The sequence below is a fragment of the Barbatula barbatula genome (assembly GCF_947034865.1).
Source record: "Barbatula barbatula genome assembly, chromosome: 21".
NCBI classification, from domain to species: domain Eukaryota; kingdom Metazoa; phylum Chordata; class Actinopteri; order Cypriniformes; family Nemacheilidae; genus Barbatula; species Barbatula barbatula.
The window spans coordinates 12,445,700-12,459,628 of NC_136784.1; the positions used below are offsets into that span (position 1 = coordinate 12,445,700).

General features: G+C 37.6%; 1 protein-coding gene across 1 annotated transcript in view; it reads right to left on the reverse strand.

The window, feature by feature from the left end:
* Positions 1–13,929, reverse strand: part of atxn1a (ataxin 1a) — a 79,326-nt gene that overhangs the window by 53,934 nt on the left and 11,463 nt on the right. Inside the window, exon 2 of the mRNA XM_079485483.1 lies at positions 2,462–2,642. The gene's annotated coding sequence lies outside the window, so the exon portion shown is untranslated. The remainder of the gene's footprint in view (positions 1–2,461; positions 2,643–13,929) is intronic.

The following is a 13,929-nucleotide window of genomic DNA, read 5'->3' on the forward strand; positions in this document are numbered from 1 at the left end:
ACTAGACAACTAGAAGTGCCGCGAGCAAAGCCTTCATCTCTTAACAGACCGCTTTTGATCAATAAAGTTGCTCTATGCTGTAGCAATAATGCCTCCAGGAAGCCACAGGTTGCCTTCAGGAAGATACGAGTCACTAGAAAGCCACACTGCAGAAATTTACATCATGAAACCACAGCAAAATGACTGAATTTGCCACACTTCTTTATTGAAAGAATATTCATATGATCAATATTAACAAACTAAATAAATAATATAGCCAAAGTATGCAAAAATAAAAACGAATGAATTTAAATAATCAAATACGGTGCCTGACACAAGATGAATATCTTCTTGAACTATCTCAATATATTTGCAATGATTTATGTTCTTTTAATAGTTTCAAAAAGACTAGTTTCAAGATCATATCTTTGTTTACTCTGCAAATTATTCATTTCGTGAATAACACACATTTTAATACAATATTTTATTTATATTTTGACTTTTTCCTTTCTGTTTATTTCTACTGACTGTATCTACCTCCTTACATTTCGTATTTAGAGTGCAATAAGCTGTTTTATGAATTTACATTTTCATCAAGTTCTTTTATGTACAGCCACAATTTAAATATTATTCTCAGTTTTTCTGAATTTACTACTTTTATATGCGTTTAGGTAAAATTATTATTTCCGTTGAATTTTGTGCACTACTGACAATATTTCTCCCAAATTTCAAATGAAAATACGGAATCGATTTGCATTTATTCGCAGAGAATGAAAACTGGAGAAAGAGATGAAAATATGCTCAAATACTGCAAAGAAAACAAGTTCATATTCACTTTCATGCAATACAACAGTAATATTTGTACATTTATTTAGGAAAAGTTCAAAATTTCTTTCTATGAGATAATCTTGATATTTATCACAGTTTTCATGTGTCATTCTGCCAGTCTTTCACATTGCTGCTGGATGACTTTATGTCCTTTTGGTTTGATTTTCCTGAAATTCAACAGACACTGGACTGGAATGGCCACAATACATTTAGAAATGCTGATGTGAAATGAAAATTTGGAATGGTGGCTTATTTGTTACAAACAGTACCAGTAACAATTCCACAAAGGATTAATAAACATATTAAATGATAAACACATAAATGTGTAGAAGGATGGAAATGTGTATGTGTTTGGAACCAGATTGAGCGCATTTCCATTTAGACAGTTGCGAGGCAGCTGGAGGAGAAAACAAGCAAGTGTGAAACGGCACGAGAGGCTGAGGATCTCTATCAGATCTCAAGCTGAACAGACACTCTTGACGGGATCATCCACACGCTGCTGGGCCCGACCGCAACAGAAACAGTCCCTACAGACACGCAACACGCATACACACGGCCAAGCCTGCGGAAACGTCATCTTTTACCAGATACCACACTCACAGATTGTCTGCTTGTGCGCTAATGCATTCTGACAGACAGGAAACATCTTCCTTCCCGAACAGGAAGGAAAGCAAAGTTAGTTTTACAACAGAAGCGAAATTATTCCACTTACTGTTTTGCTGACTTTTTTGAGCTAATGAAGTTTCAATGAGAGAATTTAACCAATTGACAAGCCTGGTTGAAATCGGCTGACGGTTTCTTGCATTGTCTGCACTGATATTGATGAAAGATGTATATCCTATAAGCTACTACACGCACAATACAATTTCGCTAAATATTTAATGAGCGAACATGCGATTGAATTTGTAGAATGTTATACATTTAATAATTTTCATTCTTAATTTTCTGTAGTAAAAAATATGTGGAATTTAGCAAAAATGTGCAACGAAAAAAATCTGGAAAAGAGTTGCATTTCTGTGGAAATATACGCAGCTTTCGATCAAATTCAGCGGGCATGGGAATTCAGATTGTATGCCAGCTCAATCATGATTCCTTCACTGCCAGCATGCGAAAAACTATTCGGTACACAGATGTCCAGTAAAAACACTTGGAAAAAGAGTAGAGGTCAGACCAAAAAAAAAACACAAAGGCAAAGCCTGTGGAAAAAGGAGAGAATTCCAGAAAAATATAAGAGAGCGGCATAAAGAGCTGGAGAAATGGAGACGACAACCAAAAACGTTCGGCAGACTTTAGAAGAGCTTTGAAAGAGAAACCAGTGTTGAGACTAGTGAGTCAGCAACTGAAAGTGATAAGATGATGTGAGTAATCAAAGTATTAAGAGAAAGAAAACCAAGAAAGATACTTGATACATTTTAGCACAGTTGTGTGATGAGACTGACCTACCGCCAACCATTTTAACACACAATTGCTACCGAGAAAGAAACTTTGCAAAACAGATGTAGCGGTAATAACAATTGTTCCAAGTTTAGTTATTACATTTGACAACAAACGCTACAGTCAGCCTCTAGTTTGATGTCAAAAAGTTTGAGCCCAGAACGTACAACAAGCTTAGTGCAAAGTCAATGCAAAAACTTTCAAGGGGCTGTTGTCTTACCCAATAGGAGGAGACGGGTAGATCTTAAACAGGTAGAAGGTTCGGAGGCTCAATTGGAGAGATGGGTCCTGTTACAGGGATGCGTAAATCTCTCCTCCTGTTGTCTGAGGGGATGGTTTGTGAATCCCACTCGGCTTGTACACGTCTGCGTCTGTCTGCCACCAACAACCCTCACCATTCCCTGCAACATACACATACAAAGAAATGAAACAAAAAGAAACAAGAAGCTGTGCAACATACAATCCCAGTTCAATGTGCCATCCGTACCTCCAGGATAACAAATATTCAAGCCAAAATGTTTTATCAAATCAATATTCCAATAAGCAAGGTAGGGGCACGTTTCTATTAGGTAGATGCAAATCTGAGCTTATCCTTTATTAAAATACATGAGTTCTGAACTCCTCTTACATTGCCACCATCACTCGTCTTGAATATGTAACCAAGGTAACAAGAGACTAGTTGAGAAGATACTTTAAATAGTTTCATCAGCAACATGAACTGCAATATCTAAGTCTTTGGATTTCCATTGTACACGATAAAAACACAAATCAAAAGTAATAGAAAAAAGTAAATGAATGACCCGGATACCAAAAGGCCAACTTGCTCTTCAAACCCCATACAGAATGGAGAAAGAATGCGATATCATTTCAGCCGTTATTACATACGTCTCTGAATTGGAATGATCAGATCTCCACACCCACATCCTTCTCCGTCTGCTGTATTTGCATGTTCGTCCTATATAAAAAATTCTTCTTTTAATTTCAATACAAATCCTTATCATCCGTTAGCAAGTGTCCATTTCGAGTGGGTGTGCATTTTCTGCATTTGATGTTTTTTTAACAACCTATGGTTCAGCTATAATGTTTTATCTAAACCATCCAGCCCCGTAGTCGAGCCTAATGGTACATTCCAGGGCTGATGGCTGTTTAATCAAAATCACTCTCAGGGTCTCTGGCGCTCCTGGGGGAGACCGCATTCACAAAACAAACACTGGACCCTATTTATAGATGCCTGTTGACATGGCAACCACTCTTTGCTTGTTTGAATCAGAAACAATTTCTTCTTTTTTCCTCTCAAATGTTTCACTTCTCACAAGCTTCTTGCTTCAAACCACATGCTGGCTATTTTTCATGTTTTGCCCGTTTTACAAACTAAAAGGCAGGATGGACGGCAGGACCTTTTGTGCATTTGTGTACAAGCGACTTGTGCTTTTAAATACTGTTGTGTCAAATCCATTCAGGAGTTAATCTTGTTTAGATGCCGTGACGCGCGGCGAGTCAGCGACCGTGTATACAGTATTCATGCGAGAGTCACTAAAGGTTTGCTGTCACATCGAAGTTTAAACGCCTTTGTTAAATGAGCTTTTAGGATGTGCTTTCTGATCTCAGATCGGAGTCGAAAGGTACCCTGCTAAGGAAAGAAATCCTCCGAGGGTAATTCCATGCAATGGTCAGTCTTACCATGAAAAAGGTTTTTACCAAGAGTATAAGAGCTATCCCTTCTTCATTTGTTGGGTATTATTGCTTCTGGTTTGCGCATTTTAATGCTAGAATTGCATTTGACAAACATTTTTTTAACGTTTCCTTTCTTCTTTTAAATAGCCTGTAGCCTTTGGTTAACTGTACATGACTGCCTAGTAAAACCAAACCACAGTGCTCAGCCAGACAATCTAAACAGTTTACGAATAGATGTGTTCCCAGCACAGTCACATATAAAAGCAGCACTAAAGTATCTAGAGAGCTATTTCCTTGTTCCTTGTCCACAAAGAGAACTCTCAGTTTCTGTTTCCCATAATTCAACAGCTGGTGATGGCTGCGGGCTGCTGTTTCTCGCTCATCCTTCTGATCAATTACAGAAGTGTGATGTTAGATGACAGCTGACCACGAACAGTTAAACCTGCGCCACCGTTTTTGTTCCTTTTCGAGACAGCCCTGGAGATATTACTCGCATACTCACGGCGCTAAGCGATATGACTAGAAACAAATCATTTTTATGCATTCAGGTAAATTCAATATGTCATGTATGCGTGATTTAGTCGATGTGAGTGATAGGAGGAGTCAACAATGGTTTAATAAAAATACTACTGGATGGGTTTTTCAAAGTCAGTTTTCTTAACAACGGACACCTGGGTACACATTACAAACCAGGATCTATTAGGTCACGTGACCCGAGAGTACATGTACAATACAGACTCATTAAAAGTCCCCGGACAATCTACAGTCAATGAGAGTGTATCCAGCATGGTGCCGATAATCCTTTTATAAATCACAATATTTAAAGGCTAACGGTTTGTACAAATGCCATCAATTAATATCCCTGCAGCACAGTAAGCTCTACAAATATGAGACATTATAATGAGACATATTGACTCAGGCATTTGAGTGGCGAGTCATTGGCTGATTCACGTAGGCCAAACACATTCTACAACTTTGTGTACTTAACACTTATCTGGAGTACAACACGATACTAACTGTGTGTGTGTGTGTGTGTGTGTTACCAAGGGCTTCACGCATAATTCATAGTCAAGTTGGCAGTGCTCATTTAGGGACAATTCTATGGCTTACCAATGTTATCTTTTACTATCAAAAAAATCTGATGTGTTAAAAATATCTGTAGTGTCTGAAATTATCTGAAAGGGACGGTTCACCCAAAAAAGAAAATTCTGTCATCATTTACTCACCCTCGACTCCAATTCTGCATCAATGACTGCTCTGCTGAACACAAAGAACGGTATTTTGAAGAATCCTTGTAACCAAACATGCTAGAAATCATTTCTTCTTTTGTGTTCATCAGACAAAACACATTGATAAAGCAATTGTTTCTACTATGGGAGTCGACAGTGGCCGATAACTGTTTGGTTACAAGCATTCTTCCAAATATCTTGCTTTGTGTTCACCAGAACAAAGACATTTATACTGTTTGGAAAAACTTGAGGTTGAGTAAACCAAGACAGAAGATTTGAATTTTAGGTGAACCGTTCCATCAAAAATAAAATCACTATTCATTAATCTTCAAAGTCGTCGAAGCATAACACCTAAAGACCTTTTAAAATGCCAAAAGAATAATGTGACTTTAAATATAACAGTTTGATTCAGGTTGGACTTTTTGGGACTCTTTTTTTAACTGTGTGTTACTCCAAGTTCACATCATTCTCCTAAATACCGTTTATAAATATTATATAATAAGTGACCCTAAACTCTTGAACTGTTGTGTATACACAGGACATATACAGAGGGATATTCTGAGAAGTAGAGAGCTACTGAATGAGGTTTCATTTGACCTGCAGCGCACACAATACTCTCAGTGTTGGTTACATAACGGCGAGCACACGCCCCTATCGGTCAGCTCAAAGTTCTCCTGTTCACTGCTGATGGCTGACCTATGACCTGCCTGCGAGCAGCAACCAGTCACGCAGCGCACATCTGACACAGATAATGAGAACGCACGCAAGCACTCCACCCAGAAGAGATATATGGGTAAACCGTCAATGAACTCTTGCCTCACGCACGAATTAACACAATACAGCGCGTTATGCAGGAGTAATATAAAGCCAGGACCTGAGGGAATACCTATAACCTGATTGTAAAATCCAGAGTTGATCACGAGACCGCAGCCTCCAAACATTTTATGACATGAAAGTTGATCATCTGGCAGTGTGTCGTGTTTGCTGTTCTGATATTACGCAATGTCTGTGAAGCGGGGAATTGTTAAATGTCAGGTGCGATATGATTTAAGAGTACCTGGTTGAAGAAGTTTCTTCACACGTTCGATTGACTTGAGCAGTTTGGTCTGGTATCTCAAGGTTTTGAAAATAAATTCGCAAAGGTGTTGGACCTAAAACCGACTAGTTTCCCTCGTTGAGATCCAGTGAATCTCGTCACACTTTGAGATATCAATCCTGTCTGTCTCACACAACCTTGGTTCAAAATCCCAGCACAAATGACACGTTTTTCGGCTAGCTCATACGTCCTCTGAGAAATATAATACTGGATATTGAATTGTCACAACACTTCATCTCATTTGTGTTGACCTTTGTGGAACACCGCATCTAAAGCTCATTTTCTCAAATCTTGAACTTTTTCCAAACTTTCTGGATAACGTGTACTGCCTGCTTATGGAATAAGTACAAACATTTTTATAATTCAAATCAAATACATGACCTTTTGCATTTGTCCTATCTACCAATATAAATATAATATAAAAATATGATGTTAGCTATTTAACATCCCAACCAGACCCAAGTATTAACATCACTAAACCAAAGGGCTAAAATTCCTAAGGAATCTAAACTTAAAGGAATAGTTCACCCAAAAATGAAAATTCTGTCAGCATTTACTCACCCTCAAGTTGTTTCAAACCTGTGTGTATATATATATATATATATATATATATATATATATATATATATATATATATATATATATATATATATATATATATATATATATATATATATATATATATATATATATATATGTTCTCTTTAAAACAAAATTACATTTTCAAGAAATGTTCTGGACCACCTTTGACTACCATTTTTTTCCTACTATGGTAGTCAATGATGTCCCAGATCTGAAATTTGCTAACATTATTTCAAATATCTACCTTTGTGTTCAGCAGATCAGTCATTGATACAGGTTTGGAAAAACCTGCGGGCGAATAATTGATAGATATTTCGTTTTTGGGTGAACTGTCCCTTCAAGAACAATTGTTTGGCGATATTGGTCTCACAGCTCTTACTTCACTTTCATACTTATACTCACACACTACAGCATCATTTTAGCCATGCACAATTCACTTTAATACAAACAAAACACTAAACCTTTCATAAAACATATGCACCCCATGACAAACATAATCCCACAAGACTCTGCCAACATCAACCTTTCCAACATATGCACGGGCTCCATGTATACATTTGACAGTCACGTTTAAACAAAGTGACTATTCGGGGTACATTTAGTCAATTTTGCTAGGGCAGTGCTTCGCCATTTGAACTACAGGGGCACACGCCGTCCGTTCTGAGACAGCCGGCCTCGGTTTCTGTAATTCACTTGCTATCTTGCTGCTGGATTGTTTCACAACACTGTCAAATCCACTGAGATTATCTCTCTGCTCTGGCTTCCTGCCACTCACAGAAGGACACTCAGCAAACCTCTCGCTGAGGTTCAGACCCCACTCCTTAACCCTCCCCTCCGTCAGCATTATCTATCACAGTCAGATCACACTTGTTTGTTGTTGAGGCATCTCTACTTTTTTATTTCTCATCTCCTTTAATAGTTCTGTATCCCACTCTTACATGAAAGTACTAGGATGGGAGCCATTACATAGTCATGGAATCAGATGACATTATGGTACGTACTTTGATACTGTATATATGATGAATTAGCAACTATTGCATTTATGAGATCCTGCACTTCTGCAGGTTTCATGACCAAAAAAATGGATTAAGAAAAAAGTTTTTCCACTCTACTCTTTATAGGTATGTGTTTAGTTTTAAATTATATTTTTTGTCTCATTTTGTACACTACCAACTAAACTTCTCCCAAATCTCAAATACAAATATTGTTTCTATTTGCATTTATTCGCAGAAAAGGAAAACTGGAGAATCACATCAAAATAACCGAAAAGATGCTCTGTATTTTTTCCAGACCTCAAATACTGCAAAGAAATAAAAGTTCATATTTACTTTTAAGCAATACAACAGCAGTATATGTATTTAAGAAAAAAATTGTGATAACCTTGGTTTATATGAGCTGTCATTGTCATTCTTTCACATTGATATTTGGAATTGGCTCTTCATTTTCTGACTCTTTATTTTACTAATTTCCTTTCGTCTTTATTTTTACTGGGACTTTAAGTGACCAAAAGTTTATATTTTACAAAAAGTATATTTAATATATATTAATATATATAGGCATCTGTTACGGATGCCTACTGGACGCCTTCCTCGGAAGGTGTTCCGGGCCCGTCCGACCGGGAGGAGACCCCGGGGAAGACCTAGGACACGCTGGTGGGACTATGTCTCCCGGCTGGCCTGGGAACGCCTCGGTGTCCCCCCGGAAGAGCTGGAGGAAGTGTCTAGGGTGAGGGATGTCTGGGCATCTCTGCTTAGACTGCTGCCCACGCGACCCGGTCCCGGATAAGCGGAAGAAAATGGATGGATGGATGGATGGATGGATTAATATATATATATATATAAAATATACTTTTTTGTATATATAGTATTCTGTATATAAACTCCTCACAGGAATCAAATCATGAACTATTGACCTTACACGTAAAATAATCTTGTTGACGGTGGGCTGCCAACACATGATACGTGTGATCCTGCAGACAAAATCTGTTTTACAGAACAGATCTATTTTACAGAAAACGCTACCCTGAGCGTGCATGTCATGTGACCCACCTTGTGATGTTTATCAGTAAGATTATTTGAGACCTGCACGGCAGAAGTGACAAAGTGTTTTCATCGTCAGTATGTTATGGATGGATGTTTTTGTAATTAACCGATTTATGCGATTGTTGTAGGGTCTGTAAATGTTATCTGTGTGCCAAACTTCACAAAAAGTGCAGACAAAAACAAAAAAGAGCACTTCACCCAAAATGACTAAAAATCATTTATTTACTTTATCTGTAGTGCTAGATACATTGTACGCAAATATTGAAGATCGAGGTCAGTGACTAAACAGCTTCATAGCATCTCCCTTGGGGTTTAGAATGAAAATAAGAAGTGAGAGTCCTGTAAATGATTTTCACGTCGGGGGAACCATCCCTTTAAAGTGTGCATGCCCTTATTTATTTTCTATGCAGGTCACTGTTTGCGGTGACCCTTCTTATGTAATGAAAATGACGGGCACACACACACTTTATAGAGCGTACATTTCTGGTTCCTCAACACTGCTCTTACTTAACAAACACTGGGTCACCAGCCAACACTCCGGGGCCTGAAAACATTTCCGTAACCCATGGGAGGAACGCAAATCCTCAGTGATTCACAATAACTGCTGTTGAAAATCTGTTGTGTAAAGTATGTTAGGGCCAAGAAGTCAATGACATCTTGTAGAAACAATGGAGAACAAAAGTGTCTTACTAATATTTTGTGCAAACTTGGATAAGAGGTGTTAAAAATCACAACAATGACAGACTGTGAAATTATTTTATTTCCTTCCTTAGGGGTATTACATTGACCTTTTCCTAAAAACAAATACATATATTACTGTTGTATTGCTTAAATGTGAATATTAACTTGTTTTCTTTGCAGTATATGAGGTCTTAAACTACAGAGCATCTTTTCTGTTATTTTGACCTGTTTCTGCGGTTTTAATTTTCTGAATATAGATACAAATAGAAACAATATTTCTATTTGAAATTTGGGAGAAATAATATTAGTAGTGCACAGAAAGAAACAAAAATTATCATTTTATCTAAACACATACTTATAAATAATAAATTCAGAAATGGTTAATAGTTAAATAAAATTTTTTGTAAGTAATTGCAATTGTGGCAAAAGTTATTTTTGGTCCCTGCATGAACTTTGACCCTACGGTAAACAGATCCCAGACTCCTGCTAGGTTGCAAACATCAGGGGCTCTTTCAGCTGAAGTTTCACCAGTGACCCCACTATTTTCCATACAGCGTATCGGTTGCGGCTCACAGCGTCGCCTCCAGCCCACACGACACTACACTACAGATTCAAATACACGAAGCCCAAAATAGCTCTTCACTACTTGACACACAGCATAAAGCTAAAGTACGCAAAGGCACTTAACCCACGCATACACTACACACACAACGCTACACACACCCTCGCAAACATACGTATTCCTGACAGGCTGTTCTCGGGATGAAAGACAGAAAATGGGGCAGCTGAGGATAAAAAATGTAAAAGACTGCTGCTAGAAACAAAGAACGACACCCCGTTCACATAACGTATAAACACTCAAACACATTTGTGCTTTATTACAATCCTATTCTAAATAATTGTTAGAAATTATATTTGTGAGAATGCTTATAACCAGATAGATCTTGCCCCATAGTAGGAAAAAATACAATGGTAGCCAAAAGTGCCCCAGAAGTGTCTGCTGTCCCACATTCTCCAAATTGTCTTCTTTTGTGTTCAAAAGAACAAAAACCTACTTTGGGAGTCAATGGGGGGCAAAATCTGTCTGGTTATAAGCATTCTTCTAAATATCTTTATCTGTGTTCATCAGACCAAAGAAATGTATACAGATTTGGAACAACTGGAAGGTGAGTAAATGATGACATTTTTGGGTGAAGATTAAAAATCACTTTAAAGAAAAGAGTTTCTCAATCAGACTGCAGTTCTATGACTTTTCAAGTGACCCAATTAATGGAAAAACATCTTTAATAAAACACAGTAGTGCTTGTTGCATGCGACCCCTTTTGATTTGTTAATGTGATCAAACTACTGACGTTGACATGTGCGGTAAATCTTTCGTTAAACATCTTTCTTGTTCAAACATTTGTTTCCTTTCTTTATTTGTCTCTTGATCATTTATGGCCACGCAAGCATGCCTGCAGTTGCCCAACTCTATTATAGTCCAAAAAAATCTAACTAGTGAAACATATCTGTCGATTGAAGTCAAATTAAATATCTGCCAAAATATTATTTAAAAACCTACAAACTAAAATAAGTTGAAGCACAAAAATAAAAATAATCAAACTTTTATACTGTAGCAGCAAAAAATAAACAAATAAATAATGACAAAAGCGCATAATAAAATTGCTAAATAGTAAACTAAAATGGACCAAAAAGAAAAGCCAATTCAAAATATGAATAAACTACACAAAACTGAAAACATAACTATAACTTTGCTGTTGAGCCTTGTAAGTCCACGGGGAAAAATACAAATAGAAGAGGATTAAAACCAAGACCCTGAACATGTAAGCTTAAACAGACAAATTGACCGAAAAATCTGCTTGTGATTTATCTGCACACAGAAATCCCAGATGGACAGAATTTGTTATGAATTGTTAAAATATTCAGGGACACCTTAAGTGTATTAAAGCTCAGCTTAAATGTGTGATAAGACCAACAAGCGACCCAAACATGCTTTACCATACAGGCCAATAGCAAGAAAATTACACCTAGAGTCTGAAGGATGCGTCTGAATTATCCTCCAACACCAAGACATGGGTAATTGGAGTAACTATGAAAAATTGGTGGCTTAAAAGATTGAATAAAAAATAACAAGCCCACCACTTTCTACGGTCAGGATTGAGAAATATTACTATTGATGGAACGATCATTCGCTACGCTTGGCAAGCAGACGTAAAGCAGAGAGCACAACAAAAACCTGCTAATCTAGCAAGTTCTGCGTAAATAGAGCAAGGTCTAATGCGTATCATCTGCCAGACTTTTTCACAGTGGAAACTATTTGGAAACAGTTATGTTCCCTTGTCTTTGGACTTTAAAGCCTCAGAGACGAAAGGGAAAGAATGCCTTTGTGCTCACAGTAGACTATCCTTGAAATTGTGAGACTACAATATAATGTATCTCCAAGGGTGGGTTCCTGATTTCTCAAAAACCACTGAGTCCTCTGTGAAGTTGTTCAAAACCATGAAAACACAATTCTGTGTACCGCAACACAGCCCCGTTTTTTACCCTGCTGTTTCTCTGTCAGCAGCTAAGAAGAGTGCCAACATTCGGTTTGTCCTCCAATGACGTGGCAACTATTATGAAGACAGAATTAAATCATTTCCCATCATGAAAAAGCCCAAACACTTTCTGGTATGCTTTTCCTACCACAATGGCCAAATAGCTTTCCTTTAGCTCAGTGGTAAGAGCACTGCATTAACAACGCAAGGTTGCACATACCTATGTATAAATGTATAGGATAATGCGATGTAAGTCGCTTTGAATAAAAGCGTCTGCCAAATGTTAAATGTAAATAATGACGCCGTCCCAGAACGGGCTACGATAAAGCGGCCTCCTCAGATTACCTTCCCATTTGATGGACACACAAAGTCAAAGCTTAAATAGAAAGGATCAAACCATAAAATTAATAAGGTTCATTTCTATAGTTTGATAGATCAAAGGACAAACACAAAGGTGTCTAAACCACGTGAAAAGATTTATGTTAAAGTTTAGATTGAAAGCTCGATACTGGCATGTAACAATAGCTAAACTAGGTGGATCCAGGTTGATGGTGTTCCGCCAAGTAAAACGTGTTGTTCTTGAAACAACATTCGTTGGTGCTTGATCCCTAATAAGGATATATTGACCAAAAGCCCTTAATCCCAGCTATAAAACACAACTGATTGATGAGATGAGGTTGTTTCTAAGACGAAAGATGGAACATGTGACACTTGGCAAAATCATGATTTCCATGGGTCCAGGTCCAGGTCCTTAAAGGAACAGTTCACTCCCAAATTAAACTCCTGCCTTCATTTACTCAAGTCGTGGCAAATCTGTATACATTTCTTTGTTATATAGATATTTGGAAGAATGATTGTAACCAAACAGTTCTTGGACCCCATTGAGTATCATAGTAAAAACATTTTCATACATTTCTTTGCTCTGCTGAAAACAAAAGAATATATTTTGAAGAATGTAGGAAAGCAAACAGTTCTTGGATGCTTTTGACTACCATTGTCATTTTTCCCACTATGGTAGTCAATGGTGTCCATGAACTGTTTGGTTGGCATGGGATTCTAGTATACTGGTGCATCAACAAGGCTTTTTCAATACATTTGACAGAAAAACCTTGCTCAACAATATTTACTGCAAAACTGTGCTGGTTGACCAGTCTACCAGTTAAACCATCATAAACTGACAACGGACATTTATGCTGTTTTAAGCTGTTCCCTTCAGCAGAGAAGTTGAAGAGAGAGGAAAACACTTGCTATAAAAACAAAGAAGATCTACCGGTTACTCTAAAGCTCGGACATGAATACAATTACACTGTGTATCTGTTATTAGATGGTGTTTTCTCATGAGATGGCAGCATCCAGAATGTTTTCCTTTGGGAAAGAACCCTCGGTGCCGAACAAACCCCTCCCTTCTTCTCCTCTCCGACTGTGAAGGGTAAATAAATAGCAGTTCTAGACATGACACCAAATGAGGCTGTAGTATCTATTTTACATACCCTGACATATAAAATACATATAAAACAATGTTAAACATATAAACAAAATGATGTTTAACTTTCAACTTGAATATAGTGTATTACTTGTCCCATCCAGCATATGGTTTTGTCGATTTCGGTTGGGTAATTATCACAAGGGAAGTATCGTGCACAAATAGATATCTGGACTTTCCCTGCACACTAGCGCAGTGGTTCTCAACCTGCGGCCCGCGGGCCGCATGCGGCCCGTCACAAATGCCAATGCGGCCCATGATGCTGACCACGGAAGAAAAAAAAAAAGAAAAAAAAATATTAATAACTTATAGTTTTACAATTCATATTTCATTATTGTTTTTTTTAATGTATTAAACCAATAAA